Here is a 22,520-nt window from a genome sequence, read left to right on the forward strand (position 1 = left end):
TCGCTCATCACTAGCTCTAAGCCATAATCATCAAGATTATCAGAAATAAACACTTGAAATAGATCACTCTGTTTGTAGTGACTATATATATATATATATATATATATATATATATATATATATATATATACACACACACACATATACAAACATATACAGCTCTGGCAAAAATTAAGAGACCACTGCAAATTTATCAGTTTGTCTGATTTTTCTCTTTATAGATATACTTTTGAGTAATATATAAATTTCTCTTTTATTCTATAAACTACTAACAAAATGTCTTCGATTTTCCAACCACTAAATTAATATATTTATTTTCAGAAAATGAGAAATGGTCAAAATAACAAAAAAAATGCAGTGCTTGCAGACCTCAAATAATGCTAAGAAAACAAGTTCATCATTTAGAAACGACACTAATGTTTTAACTCAGGAAGAGTTCAGAAATCAATATTTTGTGGAATAACCATGATTTTTAATCACAGCTTTCATGCATCTTGTCATGCTTTCCACCAGTCTTTCACACTGCTTTTCTTTTGGGTGACCTTATGCCACTCCTGGTACAAAAATTTAAGAAGTTCTTCTTTGATGGCTTGTGACGATCCATCTTCCTCTTGATTACATTCCAGAGGTTTTCAATGGGGTTCAGGTCTGGAAATTGGGCTGGCCATGACAGGGATTTGATGTGGTGGTCCTTCATCCACACATTGCTTGACCTAGCTGTGTGGCATGGCGCATTGTCCTGCTGGAAAAAAAACCAGTCTTCAGAGTTGGGGAACATTGCCTGAGCAAAAGGAATCAACTGTTTTTTCCAGGATAACCTTGTATGCGGCTTGATTCATATGTCCTTCGCAAACATTAACCTGCCCAATTCCAGCCTTGCTGAAGCATCCCCAGATCACCACCGATCCTCCACCAAATTTCACAGTGGGTGCAAGACACTGTGCTTTGTACGCCTATCCAGGTCTCTATCTAACCATTAGACGACCAGGTGTAGGGCAAAGCTGAAAATTACTCCTCAGAGATTACCTTACTCCAGTCCTCTATGGTCCAACCCTTATGATCTTTGTCAAACTTCAGCCTGGCTCTCCTTTGCTTCTCATTGATGAAAGGTTTTTTCTAGTTTTACTTGACTTGAGCTATGCCTCTAGGAGTCTGTTACGAACTGTTCTTGCAATGCACTTCACCCCAGGTGCCATTTGCCATTCCTTCTGTAGGTCACTTGATGTCATCCTGCGGTTGCTGAGTGACATTCGAATAAGATGAAGGTCATCCCTGTCAGTGGAGGGTCGTTTTCGCCCACTGCCGGTCTGTAGCTTTGTTGTCCCCAATCTCTGCTGCTTGACCTTGTTGGCAGTCCATTACATCTTAGAAATTTTAAGGATGGAGGCACCACAGCAGGGTTTTTTATACTTTCCTTCGTTAAATAAGACTTGGTTCAGGTGATCACCTAATCAGAAGCACATTAAGTAGAATGAGGTGTACTCTGGTTGGAATTCAATTGAAATTGGAATGGAATGGCTGTCAGCTGATTTTTATAAAACTGTGCAGTGGTCTCTTAATTTTTGCCAGAGCTGTATATATTTCTTTTTTCAACCATGGGGGTATTATATTTATCATATTTATTTGTATCTTATGTTTGAGAATTTTTTTTTTAATTATTTTATTAATTCCGTTAGCCAGATTTGTAATTGTTTTGAACTTTCTAATTTTTTTGTCCGTGTCCCTTTGCTAACCAATAAATCATGTTTAATCACTTATCTACCATTGGATATGCACTTTGATTTGCTGTTCAGCTTTTCTGCTTCTCTTCACATCTCTTTTCTTGCATAGTTTTTTGTAGTACGCCTTTTTTTTATATATATATATATATATATATATATATACACTCACTGGCCACTTTATTAGGTACACCATGCTAGTAAGGGGTTGGACCCCCTTTTGCCTTCAGAACTGCCTCAATTCTTCGTGGCAGAGATTCAACAAGGTGCTGGAAGCATTCCTCAGAGATTTTGGACCATATTGACATGATGGCATCACACAGTTGGTGCAGATTTGTCGGCTGCACATCCCTGATGCGAATCTCCCGTTCCACCACATCCCAAAGATGCTCTATTGGATTGAGATCTGGTGACTGAGGAGGCCATTTGAGTACAGTAAACTCATTGTCATGTTCAAGAAACCAATCTGAGATGATTCGAGCTTTATGACATGGCGCATTATCCTGCTGAAAGTAGCCATCAGATGTTGGGTACATTGTGGTCATAAAGGGATGGACATGGTCAGCAACAATACTCAGGTAGGCTGTGGCGTTGCAACGATGCTCAATTGGTACCAAGGGGCCCAAAGAGTGCCCAGAAAAAATTCCCCACACCATGACACCACCACCACCAGCCTGAACCGTTGATACAAGGCAGGATGGATCCATGCTTTCATGTTGTTTACGCCAAATTCTGACCCTACCATCCCAATGTCGCAGCAGAAATCGAGACTCATCAGACCAGGCAACGTTTTTCCAATCTTCTACTGTCCAATTTCGATGAGCTTGTGCAAATTGTAGCCTCAGTTTCCTGTTCTTAGCTGAGTGGAGTGGTACCCAGTGTGGTCTTCTGCTGCTGTAGCCCATCTGCCTCAAAGTTCGACGCACTGTGCGTTCAGAGATGCTCTTCTGCCTACCTTGGTTGTAACGGGTGGCAATTTGAGTCACTGTTGCCTTTCTATCAGCTCGAACCAGTCTGCCCATTCTCCTCTGACCTCTGGCATCAACATGGCATTTCCGGCCACAGAACTGCCGCTCACTGGATTTTTTTTCTTTTTCGGACCATTCTCTGTAAACCCTAGAGATGGTTGTGCGTGAAAATCCCAGTAGATCAGCAGTTTCTGAAATTCTCAGACCAGCCCTTCTGGCACCAACAATCATGCCACGTTCAAAGGCACTCAAATCACCTTTCTTCCCCATACTGATGCTCGGTTTGAACTGCAGGAGATTGTCTTGACCATGTCTACATGCCTAAATGCACTGAGTTGCCGCCATGTGATTGGCTGATTAGAAATTAAGTCTTAACACACAGTTGGACAGGTGTACCTAATAAAGTGGCCAGTGAGTGTATATATATATATATATATATATATATATATATATATATATATATATATATATATATATATATATATATATATATATATATATATATATATATATATATATATATATTGTATTTGTGGTGGTCACTATATTTTTTTGATGTCCTATAATTCCCTATAGCTTGCTGTACACAATAGAGCGGTGTCGCTGGAAAGCTAGACAGGCAAACTCCCCCTAAAGACAGACTCTGATGGGTAATCTATTCTATTATTTCTAAACATTGTTTTTCGGTGATTACTTTGTATCCCCGTTCATACTGCACCCACACACACAAATGATACACCATTTGAAAGGTCAACTTGCCCCCTTTAGCAAGAAAATAGCCAAACAACCACACATCCACGATTTGATCATAAAATACAGTTTAAACATTAATTTTCATAAACCTGCAGTAAGGCAAAATGACCTGCAGGTGGCACCACACTACCCCAAAGCAAACTACCACAAAGCTGCTTAGAGACATCACAAACAAATCCAAACATTTGCCTTGTGGGCTTTTTAGCTTGCCAAACTGCTTGCCCAGCCTATTTTAGCCAAATTAGAGGATTGCACAGTTCACTGCAGGTGAGGCACATATGCAAACACATTTGTAAACATGCACTGCCTATTGAATTGCATACTTGCTCCATTCATCCATTCATACTCCACCCAGACAAACAAATGATACACTATTTGAAAGGTCAAATGACCTGCAGGTGGCAGCACACTACCCCAAAACACACTACCACAAAGCAACTTACAGATATCACAAACAAATCCAAACATTTGCCTCAGGGTTTTTTCACCTTGCTCAAGTGCTTGCCCAGCCTATTTCAGGCACAATGGAAGATTGCACACTTCACTGCAGGTGAGTTACATATGCAAATACATTTGTATACATGCACTGCTTTTTCGGTGATTACTTCGCCCCACACACACAAATGATACACCATTTGAAAGGTAAACTTGCTCCCTTCAGCAAGAAAAGAGCCAAACAACCACATATCCACGATTTTATCACTAAATATATTACAGTTTAAACATTTATTTTCATAAACCTACAGAAAGACACAATAACCTGCAGGCGGCACCTCAACCGGAACACATTTTTTGGCCTCTACTTATCAAACCAATTTATTGTATTACCAAGCTACATATATAAATACCTGTATGTGTTCATCATCTCATGAAATACACTGACATTTGACCAGCTTGGTTTTTCTGAAATTGCGTGCGCCCCCGACAACCAATGTGCGAAAATTTCGCACGGGACAAGCTAGTGATATAAAACAATATAATATACCCGATCCTTGCACTCCGAGTATATTGGGAGGGTTCATGTGCACTGTGTAGTAAGGTAGACCGTCTGTCATAGGGTGAACTACTGAAGCCACCACATGTCCGTCAGGGGCTCGGGGCTCCACGTTACACACTGGACAGATTACAGAAGAAGCTGTCACCGTCTTGGGATCAGGTTGATTTATCGTTGGCTCTGTGGCCTTAGAATGGCCTACGATATTTAAACATACATGCGCCATATGCTGTGATACTTAGGCCAGGACGTTTATGGATAATGCAGCTGAGAAATGCATCAAATGCATTCATTTATGTGAAGAGGAGCTGTCGCTGACTTTAGGAGTGGGCGACCCAGACAAGGCGTGTAAGTAAACAAGTTTCTGGCCGCAGAGCGCTCAGCATGCTGCTTCATGCCATGTGACAGCTGTTCTCTCCTGAAGTAAGGGCAGACAGGCCCCTGGAAGCCAACAATAAAGGAGCAGGATCCGCACCATTGTCTGAGATGCAAATGCAACACGCAATAGTGTCTACATGTTCAAATCCATAAGAATCATACCAGAAAGTACAGAGCGCCGTCTGAGGCTCTGCATCTAAAACCAAACCTGACACAATAAGACCACGTGCACACATTGAGTCTTTGGAGAGGTTTTTACCTAAGTATTTGTAAGCCAAAACGAGGAGTGGAACAATCAGAGGAAAAGTATAACAGAAACACGTCACCAATTCTGTATTTTTCACCTACTCCTGGTTTTGGCTTAGAAAAACGGAGGTAAAAAACTAACTAAATACTCACTGTGTGCATGTGGCCTAATCCCGAGAATAAGGACAGAGATGCAGTAAAAACGGATAAAAATACCCTCAAAACCAGCAATACTCAGCTCACGGATGTTCTGTAACTCCCACTTGGACATTGTCCGGTCTCCTGGCAGATTCTACTTTCCCTTCCAGTGATGACTCTGCATCACAGGGAGATGAAACTGAGGTTTTTGCAAAGTGTTAGGCTTTGTGCACACGCTGCGGATTGGTCTGCGGATTTTTATCTGCGGAACCACAGGTAAAACCGCAGGTAAAATGACCTGCGGTTTTACCTGCAGATTGGCCTGTGGTTTTGCCCTCCGGTTTATCATCTCTACAATGGGAGATGGTAAACCGCAGCAGAATCCGCAGAAAAGTAGTGCCATGTCATTTCTTTCTGTGGATTCAAAACCGCAGCTTTTCCGCAGTTAAAAATCTGCAGCATGTGCAGAGCAGATTATAAATCCCATAGGAAACCATGTTACTGTACACTGTCTGCAGAACTGCTGCAGATCCGCTGCGGCCAAAACCGCAGCGTGTGCACATAGCCTTAATTAAAAAAATGAATTGAAGGTGGGCAGTACAAAAATAAGCTATGGAGTGCAAATCTACCTGTATCTGCATTACATAGGCTGGTTTCACATTTGCGTCTGTGTCCGCAGCGTTTGATTCGCATGTGTCATGCGTACATATATTTAACATGGTGTACGCAGGGACATGCGGTTGCATGCGCTCGAATGCTTTTGCGTACGCATGCGTCGTTTCGCGGCAAACACAACATGTTGCATTTTTTGAGGCGTCAAAAATCTGTCAAATATGCGCAGGGATGTGCGCTTCAAAAAAACGCATTACTGTCTATGGGAACGCATTGGTATGTAAGGACATGCATACACGTGTGTTTGATACGCAGGAGTTATTCGAAATACGTATAGAAATCCCATGAGGCACGCCCATTTGTCTGGTGTCATATCGAACGCATGCGCATGAACAATGCAAACATATGCAAAAACGCATACAAACGTATGCACACCCAGCGTTTTTTCCCGTCATGCGTAAACATGCCTGTTTGCACATGCAGATGATTCGCTGCGGACTCAAACGCTAATGTGAACCTAGCCATAGACTGACTCAATGGGTCGTCTGTGACATACATGGCCGGTCCTCCAGAGCCTGAGGTGCGCTCTGTAACCACTCTTCCATCCACATTTCTACACAACACTGAGAAGATTGGAGTGCTGTAGTGTATAGTAACATGCTCACATTTCTGAGCAGAAATCTCAGTACAGGGTTTGTGGAGAAACAATGATTTAAATTTGACCCTGCACAGGTTTCCGGCTGTCCGGATGCTGAGCAAATACAACAGCATAGCACCTACAGAGAACGGCCTCAGCCTTGGCCCTTTTATTGATGTGATGGTGGCGGGGCCCTGAGGTTGGACTGACATGCAAGTGAATTCTTATCCCATCAATATGTTGTCCTAATTATTACCAGGAATATTCCTATAAACAGGGTTACAATTTTCACAAGACTAATACAGCACAAAAAGAGGACTTGAAAGTCCACCAATAATGTGAAACAGCAAAAAGAGCAAAGAGGTTTACCCGTATAGGCCTCCAGACAAATGTTAGGTACCCGTAAGCGTGGAGATCTTTGACGTAGGTTACGGGCTCACGTATTTTGGCCAAAATATCAGCTAATACTCCACATTATTAATGTATTTTTTTAATGTGTTTTTTGCACTTATTATTCAGGGTGCAGTTGGGCCCATCTGGTCTTGTAAACTGCGGCGTCTGTTCACATGGCATGCATTTTGATAGCGCTGGGCCAGCCCGCCTGAGCTAATAGAAGGGTGTCACTACTAGGCTGTCCTGGATGCTGTGCATGGCCTTAGTGTGAACAGCGCCGCATACAAGTGTTTTGCTGTGCATTAACATACCAGACAACCGCCCCCTCCATACATTGGTAGGCTGTGAGCGGTTGTTTCATCGGTATTCTTGCACCTGTGTTGCCATCTTAACTATATGGGTCCACTGCACCCTGATAGTGCATTTGTCTGGAGGCCTATACGGGTAAACCTCTTTGCTCTTTTTGCTGTTTTACAATTTTCACAGCAGCAATTTGTGCCTCAGAGCTGCTTTCTCTGTAACCGAGGCAGGAAGTTGAGACTTCAGTGGACAGAGGATTACAGAGGGGACACAGGAGAACAGAGGAGTCTGGGGTAGACACAGGAGCTTGGGGTGGACAGAGGAGTAAAGAGGGAACACAGGAGTAAATGGGTGTGGCTTAAAAATGGGTGTGGCCAGTGGAGTGGCCTAAAATTTTCCCCTCTTTACCTTTTTCAAAAGTTGGGAGGTATGCTAATAACTGTGCATCATTGTAAGGGGCCGCTCACAATTCTTTTTGCGGATTGAAAACCGCAGATAATCCGCGCGGAAAATTCCGCACCGTCTGCACTGCGGTTTTTGATTCCCTATAGGGAATCATGGTACTTAGTACACCGCAGCGGCCAAATCCGCTGCGGACCCACAGCAAAATACACAGCGTGTGCACCCAGCCTTACTGTGCATCATTGTAAGGGGCCGCTCACCATGCAGCATTAAAAGGGGCCACTAATAACTGTGCATCATTGTAAGGGGCCGCTCACCGTGCAGCATTATAAGGGGCCACTAATAACTGTGCATCATTGCAAGGGGCCGCTCACCGTGCAGCATTAAAAGGGGCCACTAATAACTGTGCATCATTGTAAGGGGCCGCTCACCGTGCAGCATTATAAGGGGCCACTAATAACTGTGCATCATTGTAAGGGGCCGCTCACCATGCAGCATTAAAAGGGGCCACTAATAACTGTGCATCATTGTAAGGGGCCGCTCACCGTGCAGCATTATAAGGGGCCACTAATAACTGTGCATCATTGCAAGGGGCCGCTCACCGTGCAGCATTAAAAGGGGCCACTAATAACTGTGCATCATTGCAAGGGGCCGCTCACTGAGCAGCATTATAAGGGACCACTAATAACTGTGCATCATTGTAAGGGGCCGCTCACTGTGCAGCATTATAAGGGGCCACTAATAACTGTGCATCATTGTAAGGGGCCGCTCACTGAGCAGCATTATAAGGGGCCACTAATAACGGTGCATCATTGTAAGGGGCCGCTCACTGTGCAGCATTATAAGGGGCCACTAATAACGGTGCATCATTGTAAGGGGCCGCTCACTGTGCAGCATTATAAGGGGCCACTAATAACTGTGCAGCATTATAAGGGGCCACTAATAACTGTGCATCATTGTAAGGGGCCGCTCACTGTGCAGCATTATAAGGGGCCACTAATAACTGTGCATCATTGTAAGGGGCCGCTCACTGTGCAGCATTATAAGGGGCCACTAATAACTGTGCATCATTGTAAGGGGCCGCTCACTGAGCAGCATTATAAGGGGCCACTAATAACGGTGCATCATTGTAAGGGGCCGCTCACTGTGCAGCATTATAAGGGGCCACTAATAACTGTGCATCATTGCAAGGGGCCACTAATAACTGTGCATCATTGTAAGGGGCCGCTCACTGTGCAGCATTATAAGGGGCCACTAATAACTGTGCATCATTGCAAGGGGCCGCTCACCGTGCAGCATTAAAAGGGGCCACTAATAACTGTGCATCATTGTAAGGGGCCGCTCACTGTGCAGCATTATAAGGGGCCACTAATAACGGTGCATCATTGTAAGGGGCCGCTCACTGTGCAGCATTATAAGGGGCCACTAATAACTGTGCATCATTGTAAGGGGCCGCTCACTGAGCAGCATTATAAGGGGCCACTAATAACGGTGCATCATTGTAAGGGGCCGCTCACTGTGCAGCATTATAAGGGGCCACTAATAACTGTGCAGCATTATAAGGGGCCACTAATAACTGTGCATCATTGTAAGGGGCCGCTCACTGTGCAGCATTATAAGGGGCCACTAATAACTGTGCATCATTGTAAGGGGCCGCTCACTGTGCAGCATTATAAGGGGCCACTAATAACTGTGCATCATTGTAAGGGGCCGCTCACTGAGCAGCATTATAAGGGGCCACTAATAACGGTGCATCATTGTAAGGGGCCACTAATAACTGTGCAGCATTATAAGGGGCCACTAATAACTGTGCATCATTGCAAGGGGCCGCTCACCGTGCAGCATTATAAAGGGCCACTAATAACTGTGCATCACTGTAAGGGGCCGCTCACCGTGCAGCATTAAAAGGGGCCACTAATAACTGTGCATCATTGTAAGGGGCCGCTCACTGTGCAGCATTATAAGGGGCCACTAATAACTGCATCATTGTAAGGGGCCGCTCACCGTGCAGCATTATAAGGGGCCACAAATAACTGTGCATCATTGTAAGGGGCCGCTCACTGTGCAGCATTATAAGGGGCCACTAATAACTGCATCATTGTAAGAGGCTGCTCACTGTGCAGCATTATAAGGGGCCACTAATAACTGTGCCTCATTGTAAGGGGCCGCTCACTGTGCAGCATTATAAGGGGCCACTAATAACTGTGCAGCATTATAAGGGGCCACTAATAACTGTGCATCATTGTAAGGGGCCGCTCACTGTGCAGCATTATAAGGGGCCACTAATAACTGTGCATCATTGCAAGGGGCCACTAATAACTGCATCATTGTAAGGGGCCGCTCACCGTGCAGTATTATAAGGGGCCACTAATAACTGTGCATCATTGTAAGGGGCCGCTCACTGTGCAGCATTATAAGGGGCCACTAATAACTGTGCCTCATTGTAAGGGGCCGCTCACTGTGCAGCATTATAAGGGGCCACTAATAACTGTGCATCACTGTAAGAGGCTGCTCACTGTGCAGCATTATAAGGGGCCACTAATAACTGTGCCTCATTGTAAGGGGCCGCTCACTGTGCAGCATTATAAGGGGCCACTAATAACTGTGCATCATTGTAAGGGGCCGCTCACTGTACAGCATTATAAGGGGCCACTAATAACTGTGCATCATTGTAAGAGGCTGCTCACTGTGCAGCATTATAAGGGGCCACTAATAACTGTGCCTCATTGTAAGGGGCCGCTCACTGTGCAGCATTATAAGGGGCCACTAATAACTGTGCATCATTGTAAGGGGCCGCTCACTGTGCAGCATTATAAGGGGCCACTAATAACTGTGCATCATTGTAAGGGGCTGCTCACTGTGCAGCATTATAAGGGGCCACTAATAACTGTGCAGCATTATAAGGGGCCACTAATAACTGTGCAGCATTGTAAGGGGCTGCTCACTGTGCAGCATTATAAGGGCAGTAGCTTCGGCATTTTCCACGAGTCAATAAGTTTTCCGTTTTTTGTGACAAAATTAGGGGGGTCAGCTTATACACGGGTCGGCTTATACACGAGTATATACGGTACCATCAATTGTGAATGAATACTAAAATACTGATCATTAATAAAAATACTATCACCATAAGTGCCATTATACGCAGGAGATCTGTACTTAGTATGCAGTGTCTGTACAGGTAATACAGTGATCACCGATGCCGTTATACACAGGAGCTCTGTATATAGGGTACAGGTAATACAGTGATCACCAGTGCCATTATACACAGGAGCTCTGTATACAGTGTATAGTGTCAGTGTACAGGTAACACACTGACACCAGTGACGTCTCTAGCTGAAGTCCTTCATCTTTGCGTTTCTTATTAATCCAGCACAGACCGCCTTCACTTCTTTCAGCCAGGATTCATCTCTGCATAAAATAACAGTTATCTAGAGCGCCACGTACAGAGCACATTCCCCACTTTTTCCCTTTCTTCTACACTACACATCTGAATACAGACATGCACCCACCATTAATATGTAATTGGTTATTATGCAACCCATCATTCCAAATATGAATTATAATAAGCCACTGTGCCCCCACTATCTATACATAGCCACTTTCCACATTTAATATATAAATTAATTAGCACCTGTACTCTTTCCCCCAATTCATTACCAGTCACTTCATCCTCAACGCCCCCCACCATGTACCTCCCGCTCTAACACTTACCCCGATTCATTATAGTTACATGCCCCTTCTGCCTCAATTCATTGTTATGTCTTCTCTCTCTCCCACCCTCTATTCATTATCAACTGCTCTTCCCCACTTTTAATACATCATTTATTCAACAACCCTCAAAATTCATCATTTGCTCTCCCAACTCCCCACCTTCAATTCATCATTTGCTCTCCCCACATTCAAATCAATTTCTGTCCCTTATTCCTCACCCCCCCATCATCATTTGCAGACTCCATCACCCCCACATCATCATTTCCAGTCCCTATCACCCACACTTCATTATTTTCAGTCCACATTACTTCATCATTTACAGTCCCCTTCACTTCATCTGCAGTCTACCTTACTTCATCATTTGCAGCCCCCTATCCTCCTATTGTTTCATCATGTGCAGTACCCCCTCAAACACACTTCATGTGCAGTCTCACTCCCTCCCACCTCATCCATTTAAAAAAACAAAAACTTTCATGTTAAAAATAGGAATATACAAAAAATGACATCCACATAACATATCACACCATCACAGGGCCGCTCACTGTGCAGCATTATAAGGGGCCACTAATAACTGTGCATCATTGTAAGGGGCCGCTCACTGTGCAGCATCATAAGGGGGGCACTAATAACTGTGCCTCATTGTAAGGGGCCACTAATAACTGCATCATTGTAAGGGGCCGCTCACCGTGCAGCATTATAAGGGGCCATATATATAGAAAGTTATGGCATGTACAGTATAAATAACGTATCACTCACCAATAAAAGGCAGACCAATAGATGTGATGCAAATTAGTGGCTGTGACTGCTGCTCTTTGATAGAGGTGAGAAGATGCACGGCAAGTGTCTTAATAATAATAATAAATTTTATTTTTATAGCGCCGACATATTCCGCAGCACTTTACATTTCAGAGGGGATTTGTACAGACAATAGACATTACAGCATAACAATAATCACATACAGTAGATTATAACAAATACCAAGAGGAGTGAGGGCCCTGCTCGCAAGCTTACAGTCTATGAGGAAAGAGGTAGACACGAAAGGTGGGTGGTAACAGTTGCCCTGATTGTATGGACCAGCCATAATGTTAAGTGTGTAACAGTACAGACACAGAGGGCTAATGGATGCATAAAGCATGTGGGAACATGATGCTGGGAACCTGGTTATGGTAAAACTTTTGGCTCTGCCACACAGGGATAGGTTAGGTTAATGTGTTGAGGCGATAGGCCAGTCTGAATAAATGCGTTTTCAGGACACGCTTAAAATTGTGGGGATTGGGGACTAATCGTATTGACCTGGGAAGTGCATTCCAAAGAATTGGCGCGGCACGTGTAAAGTCTTGGAGACGGGAGTGGGAGGTTCTGACTATTGAGGATACTAACCTCAGGTCATCAGCAGTGTCTTGCTCCAAGAGGTTAAGTAAGCCGTGCTCCTTAACAATGCAAATGACAGCTTGTGAAAGCTGGAGGGAGCGAGTGCTTCTAAGGGTACGGTCACACTTAGCGATGCACCAGCGATCCCGATAAGCAATATGACGCGGTCAGGATCGCTGGTACATCGCTAAGTGGTCGCTAGTGAGCTGCCTCACAGGCAGATCTCACCAGCGGCATCGCAGCGGTCGGGGGTCGTTACTTACCTGTGACACTAGGCGATCCTGACGTCCTCCCGCCCGGCTCGTCGCTCATCTCTCCACAGGAAGCCCAGCAGGAAGCTGATAACGAGAAACGATTCAGGACGTTCTCGCGCGATCAGCGATAAGCAGCGGGTGAGCGGGTCGGAGGTAAGTATCAGACATAGTGATGTAGCTAGCAATATCGCTATAACGTCACAAAACCTGTGACGTTATAGCGATATTGCTAGTGATATCGCTTAGTGTGACAGGCCCTTAACAATTGTCTGAAGCCAGATAAGCTCCAAGGCAGTGGGGCTGTAGTGAAACCCAGAACAGGGAGCGAACTGCAGAGAGACAGACGCTGGCTGACACAGAGTGGGGGGAGGGCGGGAAGTTAGAAGTGCAAGGTAAAAGCAGGGAAACGCTCCGGCCGAAAGCGTCCCTGGATACCCGCTTGGAAACAGCCGCCCGAAAGTATCTGAGCGTGTGACGTCACAGCCCGTACAGGGCAGCACAAGGATCAAAAAGCTAACCTGGCTTTTAGCTATTGTAGTCAATTAGTTTTTCTTTGGAATGTAGGTACAACTATGTACATTAACTCATTTACTGGAATTAAGTGTTCCTGCTAAATATATAAGATGGTCAGTGCTCCCTTTGTTAGTTCAACTGTTACTATTTATTTTGAGTCTACTCCTCACAATTTTTGGGCGCCTGCATATGTATACAATTATATATATGCACATACATGTGTTTGGAGTGATGGTTTTTATGCCTTTCGTGCAATTTTAATTACATTCTATTTTTAACTGTTTTTAGTGAGTATTTATAATAAAGCATTTTTAATTTATTATTATATTACAAAAATTTGTAAATTCCCAGCCTTCCACCATATTATAGTTACCTTAGGAAATGGGTGATTTACTCCATCTCCATGGTGCTAATTTCACTGAGGCACGGTAAGGGTTAATGCAGCAGTCACCGAGGGTGTTTATGGGCGTCATCCCAGGATCACAGGCACCCTGATGAAGAAGGCAGCTTAGGCCTTTGAAACGCGTTGGCAGCACAAGGATCAAAAAGCTAACCGTGTACGGGCTGTGACGTCACACGCTCAGATACTTTCGGGTGGCTGTTTCCAAGCGGGTATCCAGGGACGCTTTCCGCCAGTGTTGACCTGCTTTTACCTTGCACTTCTAACCTCCCGTCACTCTGTGTCAGCCAGCGTCTGTCTCTCTGCAGTTCGCTCCCTGTGCTGGAGCTTATCTGGCTTCAGACTATTGTTAGAAGCGCTTGTGACGGGAGTATTCTCCAGAGCAAGGAGGGACAACAGGCCTGGGAACGATCCAACAGATTTATTGACCAGAACACAGGAACAACACGAAGGTAATTTGCAGAGTCCCAAAATAAGTCCACAGGAAACTGATTCAGGGGCACCTCCCGACAATCCTTGTGCCAGATCACAAAACCATAGTCCTTTTAGAGTCCCAGAAATCCGCCACGATCACACTAAGGCCGAGGCTTCCTCAGACAGCCTAGCCCTTCTCTTTCAGCATCCAACTCACATCTGATGGGTCACACATAAGTCCATTGTCTTGGGCTCCTGGGATCAGCCCAAGTGTAGGGGAGTAGAAGTTCCCACCTCCTAGTCAATGGTTTGGTCCATCGCATGGCTCCGAGGTGTCTAAGAGGATGTGTATTGTGAGTCCTCCCCCTGCTGAGGAGAACAATGGTGATTCCCCTAGCTGTGTTGACCCAAGCCTGAATTCAATTATGGTCTAGATACACAAGTCTTGTGGAAAGGAGACAGGTTACTTACATAATTACATTATAGTCCCAGAGACACAGGCAATGGGGAAAGGAAACATATTGTTACAGGTATACACAAGACATTGCAAAGTATTGGGGAAAAATACATATCATGACAATCCCTTCCCCTCCTAATTTGTGTACGTACTAGGGACCTCTACAGGTCGCTTGTTAAGTACACACAGGCATGGCTGACAGGACTCAGGGCTCCTCTTGCCTGGACAGTCCATCTGCATTTTGGTGTTGGCTGCCTCTTCTATACTGTATGGTAAAGTTATAGGGCTGCAGTGCCAGGCTCCATCGTTGTAAGCGTTCATTGTCACCAGAGACTCTGTTCAGCCAGGTGAGGGGATTGTGATCAGTAACCACAGTGAATTCTCGTCCATACAGATACGGCCTTAGTTTCCTAAGGGCCCACACTACAGCCAGACATTCTTTTTCAACAGTTGCATAGGCCACTTCTCGGTCCAGCAGTTTCCTGCTAAGGTAGGCAATGGGGTGTTCGTCCCCAGCTGCATTCACCTGGCTGAGGACAGCCCCCAGTCCATAAGCAGAGGCGTCCGTCTGCACAATGAATCTCCTCTTGTAATCTGGAGCAGCCAGAACAGGGTCGCAGACCAGGGCGTCCTTCAGCCGGTTAAAAGCCTCATCACAGGCTGGAGTCCAGATCACCAGCCGGGGCATCGTTTTCTTGGTCAGGTCGGTAAGAGGCTTGGCCACAGTGCTGAAATGAGAAACAAATTTTCGGTAATAACTGGCAGTGCCCAAAAAAGCCATAACTTGTTTCTTAGTTTGGGGTACAGGCCAGTCTCTAATAGCCTGGATTTTGGCAGGTTCAGGACGGAGCTTCCCTCCTCCTACTCTATGCCCTAGGTACTGGACTTCACCCATCCCCAATTGGCATTTATCTGGTCGAATGGTTAGGCCTGCTGCAAGAAGCAGGTCAAGAATAACGGCTACTTGGTTCAGATGTTCCTCCCACGTCTGGCTGAAGATGGCGATATCATCCAAGTAGGCACAAGCAAAGTCACCACATCCCCGGAGGATCTGGTCCACCATTCTCTGGAAGGTGGCCGGGGCATTCTTCATTCCAAAGGGCACATTTAGGAATTCATACAGACCAAAGGGGGTTATAAAAGCAGACCGTTCTCTCCCTTCCTCCGTGAGAGGGATTTGCCAGTATCCCTTACTGAGATCCAAGGTAGTGACATATCGGGATCCAGCCAGTCGGTCTAGAAGTTCGTCAATATGAGGCATTGGGTAAGGATCACTGACGGTATGGTCGTTTAGTCGTCGATAGTCCACACAAAATCGAGTACTCCCATCCTTCTTGGGTACTAACACCACAGGAGAGGCCCAAGGGCTATGGGAGGCCTGGATTACCCCAAGCTGTAACATCTCCTCCAGTTCGTGCTGCATGGTGTTTCGAACTGATTCAGGTACCCGGTAAGGAGCCTGTTGTATGGGACGGATGCCCTGAGAGTCCACATGATGTTGGGTGACGGTGGTTCGACCTGGTTGGGATGAGAAAGCAGCACGTCTCTGTTGAAGCACTCCCAGCATCTGGTTTTTCTGTAAGGAATCCAGGTGATCTCCCAGAGGAACCTGTTCCACAGTGGATGGGGCTCTCGCTGCTTCCACGAGATCAGGTAGGGAGTCCTCATCCTCTTGACCGTCCTCTGAAGCTAGCCGACAGCTTGCTATCATTGGAAGGTTCCGGTCATGGTACTCCATCATATTCACATGGACAGTAATTTGTCTTAGCCCCTGATCATCTAAAGCAAGAAGGTAATTGATGTCATTCAGTTTTCTGAGAACCCGGAAGGGACCCTACCATGCTGTCTGCAGTTTATTCTGCCGATGGGGAACAATCATTAAGACCTGTTGTCCTTCTACAAACTCCCGGTAGCGTGCTTTACGGTCATACCATGTCTTCTGTCTGGTTTGAGCCATCCGCACATGACTCTGGGCAAAACTAGCAAGTTGGGCCAGGGTTTCTCGCAGCTTTAGGACATAAGGGACAACAGGGGCCCCTGTATCTTCAACTTGCCCCTCCCAGTATTCCTTGAGCAGGGTTAAGGGTCCTCGGACCTTTCTTCCATAGAGTAGTTCAAAGGGGGAGAACCCAGTGGACTCCTGGGGAACTTCCCGATAGGCAAACAAGAGATGGGGTAGGTACTTCTCCCAGTTGGAATCTCTGTCAGTGAAGGCCCTCAGCATATTCTTCAGAGTGCCATTGAATCGTTCACAAAGTCCATTTGTTTGGGGATGATACGGGGTCGTGCGGATCGCTCGTACTCCACAGGTGCGCCACAGACACTGGACCAGCTCCGACATGAACTGGGAGCCTTGGTCCGACAAGATCTCACTGGGAAATCCTACTCTGGTGAAAATGGTAACCAGGGCCTCGGCCACCTTGGCTGCAGAAATACTTGACAAGGTCACCGCTTCTGGATATCGGGTGGCATAGTCCACAACAGTGAGAATGTACTGCTTTCCAGATTTACTTGGTTTAGCCAGAGGTCCAATGATATCAACAGCTACTCTTTGAAAGGGTTCTTCTATTATAGGGAGCGGTTGCAGGGGTGCCTTTGGGTGATCTCCGGGTCGCCCTCTGCGCTGACATATGTCGCAAGTTCGGCAGAAATGCGCCACTGCTTGGGAAATCCCAGGCCAATAGAAAGATTGAGTCAATCGTCTCTCGGTGCGGGTTTTGCCTTGATGGCCAGCAGTAGGAATATCATGAGCAAGGTGTAATAGGGGAATTCTGTATTTCTGAGGAACAATCAGCTGTTTGCTATAAGTCCAGGGCTTATCTAGGGAGTCAGCATTGGTAACCCGATACAGAAGTCCATTTTCTCTGATAATTCTTTCTCCATTCTCCCCTAGCTGCCCTATTTCAGCTCGAGCTCTAAAACTAGCTAGGGTGGGGTCAGTCTCCACTTCTTGTCTAAACTGAACTTTATCCCAGGTAACATTCATATTATCCCCACAAGAAGAATCACTCACCGGCTGTGACGGCGGTTCTGGTGGCCTCATTTCCATGGATGGGTTGTACACGTCCACATTTGCTGCTCTCTTGGCTTGACTTCGGGTTACCGCACCGACAAAGTGGTAATGAAGATTCCCCACATCATTTCCTAGAAGAACGTCTGCAGGGAGGCCACTCATCACACCGACCACGCATTGTTTGGCCCCAAAGCCATAATCCAGGGTCACACTCGCTGTTGGAATATATCTCTGGGTACCTCCAGCCAATTCAATGGCAATTCCTGGTCCCTTTTGAATTGCTTCTGGTTGAATTACTCGGGGATCGGCTATGGTGAGAAAAGCCCCAGTGTCACGGAAGCCAACAACTTTTTGACCATCCAGCACGACCTCCTGTAGATGTTTGTGCTGAAGATCAGAAGAACAGGAGGCTGGGGCTCGCACCCCATAGACTCCTGGTAGGGAAGCCAGGATATCAGAGTCACTTGGCAAGTCATCAGGCACTGAATCCATCTCTTCTCCAGGTGAGGGGGTCTGTAGATAATGAACAGGCAAAGGCGGTCTGTAGGTGTTCTGCCTCCATACACCTGGACATTGGAATTGCATATGCCCGGGCTGCCCACATCCATAGCATCTGCGCTCCGGGATTCTTCCTCCACGTCGTAGTCCCGAAGGTGGAGCAGGAGTAATGCGAGGCACAGTCACACGAAGGTCACCATGAGTTGATGGTCTAGTAGGATGGTGAATATTGGAGGCAGAAGGACCAGGGGCCGCCAGCGTTGGGGGGCTGGTAGTGTTTTTCTCCCTGAGTAGTAATTTTTTCCACTGAGGCTTGATGGTGAGAGCCTCATCAGCTAGAGCTGCAGCTTCCTCCACTGTTGCTGGTCTCCTTTCACGCACCCATTCCCGTATCTCAGCGGGGCACTTAAAATAAAACTGCTCTTTTAGGATGACCTGCAGGAACGTCTCCCAGGTTATGGCCTCCAGCCAGCGATTACATATATGTTTGAGTTTGTGAGCATACATCTTGAAGGACACTTCCTCATCACAGGCTAAAGTACGGAACTGAGTCCTGTAAGTGTCTGGGGTCACAGCATAATGTTCTAGAATAGTCTGTTTAATCTCCGCATACTCACAGTTCCACCGAGGGTCCATAGCTCTATAGGCTGCGGCAGCTCCACCCTCTAAGAGCCCCACAAGATGTCGGACGCGCTCCCTTTCCGGGACTTCCATTAATCGACACTGATGCTCAAAGTCCAGGAAGAAGCCCTCAATGTCACCGGAAGCCTCATTAAACGGCTTGAAGTCTTTGCAGGACACTCTGGGGAGTTCCCTCATGGGGGATGCTGTGGGTACAGTCTGTCTGGAGCTTCTCGCTGCCTCCAAAGCGATCTCCCTCTCCAGCATTGCCCTCTCCTCCATCCTGCGCTGCCTCTCCTTGGCTGTGCGCATGACCTCCCTCTTATCTTCTATGGTAGCCTCTTCTCCCAGCAAGGCCATCTCCTCCTCGTACCACACAACCCACTGACTTTTTTGGGTATTCACCTCCGGCTGCCGTCTTTCCTCTCTTTGCTGTGAGGATCCTTCCTCAGCATCATCTTGCAGGCGAACTGCTTTCAAAGCCTCAATCAGCTGCTCCTTGGAGAGTCCCTTGTAGCTGACTCCCAGTTCACGGGCCTTTGTTTGTAGGTTCACCGCAGTCCAGTTCTTGTACTCTGCGGTGCTGGTTCCCGATGTTAATGGGCCGTTCTCCTCCATTCCTTCTGCTCCGATCCCACCGCTGCCAACCAGTTTGTGACGGGAGTATTCTCCAGAGCAAGGAGGGACAACAGGCCTGGGAACGATCCAACAGATTTATTGACCAGAACACAGGAACAACACGAAGGTAATTTGCAGAGTCCCAAAATAAGTCCACAGGAAACTGATTCGGGGGCACCTCCCGACAATCCTTGTGCCAGATCACAAAACCATAGTCCTTTTAGAGTCCCAGAAATCCGCCACGATCACACTAAGGCCGAGGCTTCCTCAGACAGCCTCGCCCTTCTCTTTCAGCATCCAACTCACATCTGATGGGTCACACATAAGTCCATTGTCTTGGGCTCCTGGGATCAGCCCAAGTGTAGGGGAGTAGAAGTTCCCACCTCCTAGTCAATGGTTTGGTCCATCGCATGGCTCCGAGGTGTCTACGAGGATGTGTATTGTGAGTCCTCCCCCTGCTGAGGAGAACAATGGTGATTCCCCTAGCTGTGTTGACCCAAGCCTGAATTCAATTATGGTCTAGATACACAAGTCTTGTGGAAAGGAGACAGGTTACTTACATAATTACATTATAGTCCCAGAGACACAGGCAATGGGGAAAGGAAACATATTGTTACAGGTATACACAAGACATTGCAAAGTATTGGGGAAAAATACATATCATGACAGCGCTCACTCCCTCCAGCTTTCACAAGCTGGCATTTGCATTGTTAAGGAGCACGGCTTAAAGGCCCTTTTACATTTAGCGATGCACCAGCGATCCGACCCGGTCAGGATCGCTGGTGCATCGCTAAATGATCGCTAGTGAGCTTTCATACAGAAAGACCTCACAGCGATTCAGCAGCGACGCAGCGCACGATACTTACCATTCACACACAGCGATCCTGACGTCCTCCCGCCCGCCTCCACGCGTCGCTCGTCGTCACAGCAGGAAGCGCCCGACGAGAAATGGAGCCGGACATTCTCGCGTGATCAGCGATGGAGCCGGTCGCTGGTAAGTATCACACATAGCGATATCGCTAGCAATATCGCTATAACGTCACAAAACCAGTGACGTTTTAGCGATATTGCTAGCGATATCGCTTAGTGTAAAACCCCCTTTAGGCCCCGTCACACATAGCGATCTCGCTAGCGAGATCGCTGCTGAGTCACAATGTCCATCAGCGATCGGCCCCCCTGCCGGTATCGCTGATGGAAAGGCCAGGACTTTTTTTGGTCGCTGGTCTCCCGCTGGCCACCACGCATCGCTGCGTGTGACAGGCAGGAGACCAGCGATCTGCTGGTAACTAATGTACACATCGGGAATCCAAGGGACGTGTGTCCCTTAGATACCCGATGTGTACGTTAGTTACCAGCTTCCTGCATCAGCGCGCTGGTTACTAACGTGCACAGCGACGCCGGGTGCTGGGCGTCACTGATCGCTTGTGAAGCTGTCTGTTTGACAGCTCACCAGCGATCACATAGAGATTCACCAGCGATCCTGACACGTTGATATCATTGTCAGGATCGCTGGTGAGTCACTATGTATAACTCCAGCCTTACTTAACCTCTTGGAGCAAGACACTTGCCGTGCATCTTCTGTTAGGCGTCGGATTTCTGGCTCTGCACAGCAGGAATCCAGAGCCGTACATTCAGCGGTCTCCCATTCCACTCCGACCGCTCAGGGCCCTGCTCAGCAATCACGGCGAGCCGCACGTGTCCTGATCAGACGTGTTCTGTGAGCCTGGATGTTGCTGCCACCTCTGGTGCAGCAATGGTAACGCAACCTGTTCAGCAGGGAACCGCTCCAGAGGCTAAGTCCTCGTGCCGTGCTACTGGGCATGCCCGCAACTTGACCTCTAACTGGAGAGCAGAGGTCACATGCTCAGGTCCTGCGTCGGATCTGATTGGTTCCTTCCAGGGTACTGGAAGGTCCCGGAAGCGCATGGCTATAAAAAGCCCGCATGGCGGCTTGGCCATGCGCTAGTGTAGCATATTATGCTGTGTGTATGGTGATGGATGCCTGGACTGGTGACTGACTTATTAAGAAACCCCTTCCCTCTGATAATACGAATGGTGACAGAGTGTTGGTTAGTCAGCGCCAGATTGTGGCAAGCTACACGCCACTGTGCCTCCTGCACTGCACACTAGCGTCCGACGGTGTCCGGTCTTCCGGCACCGTCGTGCTGCGGCTATAGTTACTGCCGCGCTGCGGTAGCAGCGTTCATTGGCGGTTGCGGCTGCAACGCCACTCGTTGGTCATCCTGTGAGGCTAACGGCCAGCGTCCTTACATTCTTTATTGTAAGGCGACTCTGTGTCTTAACAGAGCCACTCTTAGCGTCCGGGTGACGTTAACCCGAGCGCCGTACTTTACCTTTTGGTGCATCTGCCATTGTCCAGCAGCGGTCTTACCATCTACCGCACGGTGGACCCCGGGCGGCGAACGCACCTCCTTTTATATCTGGTGCGTTCCGCCGACCCTAACATTACACTAGCACCAAGGTCTGGCTGGTAATGGCAGACATGCAGCAGTTGCAGCGCTATATTCAGCAGCTGGAGAGCAGGTTGGCGGCTATTGAGAGCGCCAACTCAGCTGCGAATACTGCACTAGCTGCTGCTCAGACAGTTGCTGAGGCTGTCGCACGTGTGCCCGCACTTTTGCCCACACTGACAATTACTCGCCTCCCGCTTCCCGACAAGTTTTCGGGTGATAGCGCCACCTGTAGGGGATTCGTGAGCCAGTGCTCAATTCAGCTCGAGTTACTGGCTGCACGGTTTCCTACAGAGCGGGCTAAGGTGGGCTTTATTGTGTCACTCTTGTCTGGCCGGGCATTACAGTGGGCTACACCTTTGTGGGAACGTGATGATCCGGTGGTTCAGGGTGCTGCTCAGTTCATCGCGGCCCTGAAGCAGGTCTTTTTGGGACCACGGTTCACACACGACACCTCTCTTCAACTTCTGTCCCTAACACAGGGGTCACTCTCAGTCAGCCATTATGCCGTCCGGTTCCGGACATTGGCTTCCGAATTAGAGTGGCCGGACAAAGCATTAGTCCCGGTGTTTTGGAGAGGGTTGGCTGGGCATTTAAAAGATGCTCTAGCTACTAGAGAAGTTCCCACAAGTCTGGAGGA

General features: G+C 47.1%; 1 protein-coding gene and 1 long non-coding RNA gene across 3 annotated transcripts in view; one reads left to right on the forward strand and one right to left on the reverse strand.

Moving 5' to 3' along the window:
- TBC1D4 (TBC1 domain family member 4) overlaps positions 1–22,520 on the reverse strand; it is a 235,228-nt gene that overhangs the window by 115,810 nt on the left and 96,898 nt on the right. The gene's annotated exons all lie outside the window — the stretch shown is intronic.
- LOC141094526 (uncharacterized) overlaps positions 6,941–22,520 on the forward strand; it is a 31,953-nt gene continuing 16,373 nt past the window's right edge. The window contains exon 1 of the long non-coding RNA XR_012233088.1: positions 6,941–7,281. This is a non-coding gene — a long non-coding RNA (uncharacterized lncRNA). The remainder of the gene's footprint in view (positions 7,282–22,520) is intronic.

Source organism: Dendrobates tinctorius, unplaced genomic scaffold (assembly GCF_039654945.1).
Source record: "Dendrobates tinctorius isolate UK_male_01 unplaced genomic scaffold, ASM3965494v1 ptg000064l, whole genome shotgun sequence".
NCBI classification, from domain to species: domain Eukaryota; kingdom Metazoa; phylum Chordata; class Amphibia; order Anura; family Dendrobatidae; genus Dendrobates; species Dendrobates tinctorius.